The following is a 1,639-nucleotide window of genomic DNA, read 5'->3' as shown; positions in this document are numbered from 1 at the left end:
TAGTGTAACCCGAGCTGGCCCCAATAGAAGCCAATGATCTCGCAGAGTTCAGGGAGGACCAACGTGGGAAAGATTGACAGCTTTTCCTTCCAATTAAAACAAGATGTTATGAAACCGGCCTCCCTGTTTAGCCAATAAGAAGACAAATTGATTGATACCAAAGTTGACCAGAAAAGTTTAACCCTGTCTTGGCTCCAGCTGTGTCAAAGCCAAAAATAAGGCCTATGTTATTGCATTTCATCATTTCATCAATTTACAATTACTTCTTTCTATAGATTTATGCATGTAGATATTTTAAGTATGTGTGTGAGTGATGTGGATGTGTTTTTGTATTTGCGAAGTTTTGTATTTTGCACTTTTTGGGCTTTTTCGTTAAAGGAAATAAGAAAAACGCACAGACATATCTGTAGAAATAAATTCATATAAATATAACATACATCCATTGTATATATCCATTATATACAGTAGATTATTATATAATCCATTGTCTGAGTGTTTTTCTTCTGGATTTCTTCTGTTTGAGACATCTGGCTGTGGAACGAGTTTGTGTGTAGGCCATCTTATATGCTTAACATAGTGTTTTTTAATCATTTTACAGATGATTTACTTGGACGGAAAAAGAGATTCTCTATTCTAACCTCTGTAGCTCTGTGTCAGTAAGGCCTAGTGTCACCCTGCCACTAGAAACTAAAAAATTACCCAATGACCTCAGGATCCTCCCAGAGGGCCAAAGGATGTGGGAACTGCATCCATTTTCTTTTACATTTAGTCGAGAAAAGCATGTGTTTTCAAGTGTGTGTAAAGAGGCTGAGGGAAACGGGCATCGTCATTGTGTCCACTAAAAGTTCTGTTGTTGTTATTTTTATTGTCTGACAGCATTATGGGATGGATCCCTACAGAGATAGACCTTTAACAGCTCTTTAAGACCTTTCTGTTTATTTGGGGTTTTCTTGACTTAGAATACTGCTGACTTTAGTAACAACTGTTTATATCTGCATCTTGCACTATTTACCTTGACTGGAATATCAATTTGCACTGCTGACTGTTTATTTATAATACCAACTGTTTACATACGGTGAGGAAAATAAGTATTTAACACGGTGCTATTTTGCAATTTCTTCCACTTAGAAATCATAGAGGGTCTGAAATTGTCATCGTAGGTGCATGTCAATTGTGAGAGTCTCCAGACCTGAACCCAATAGAGAATCTTTGGAGGGAGCTCAAACTCCAGCCCAGAAACCTGACTGGTCTAGAGAAGATCTGTGTGGAGGGGGGGGCCAGAATCCCTTCTGCAGGGTGTCAGACCTGGTGAAGGACTACAGGAAACGTTGGAAACAAAGGCTGCTGGACCAGATATTAACATGGATCTTCTCAGGTGTTCAAATAAGTGTTTGCAGCTGTATCATACAAATAAATAGTAACAAAAATCATATATTTTGATTTCTGGATTTTGCCTGGATTTTTCATACATGATTTCAAACCATGACGTCTTAGTGTATTACCAACAGTTACCTTGGAAACGGTGGTCCCAGCTCTTTCCAGGTCATGGACCAGGTCCTCTCGTGTAGTTCTGGGCTGGTTTCTCACCTTTCTTAGGATCATTGAGACCCCCCGAGGTGAGATCCTGCATGGAGCCCCA

The sequence above is a fragment of the Etheostoma cragini genome, unplaced genomic scaffold (genome assembly GCF_013103735.1).
Source record: "Etheostoma cragini isolate CJK2018 unplaced genomic scaffold, CSU_Ecrag_1.0 ScbMSFa_528, whole genome shotgun sequence".
NCBI classification, from domain to species: domain Eukaryota; kingdom Metazoa; phylum Chordata; class Actinopteri; order Perciformes; family Percidae; genus Etheostoma; species Etheostoma cragini.
Note: the sequence above shows the minus strand (reverse complement) of the source record.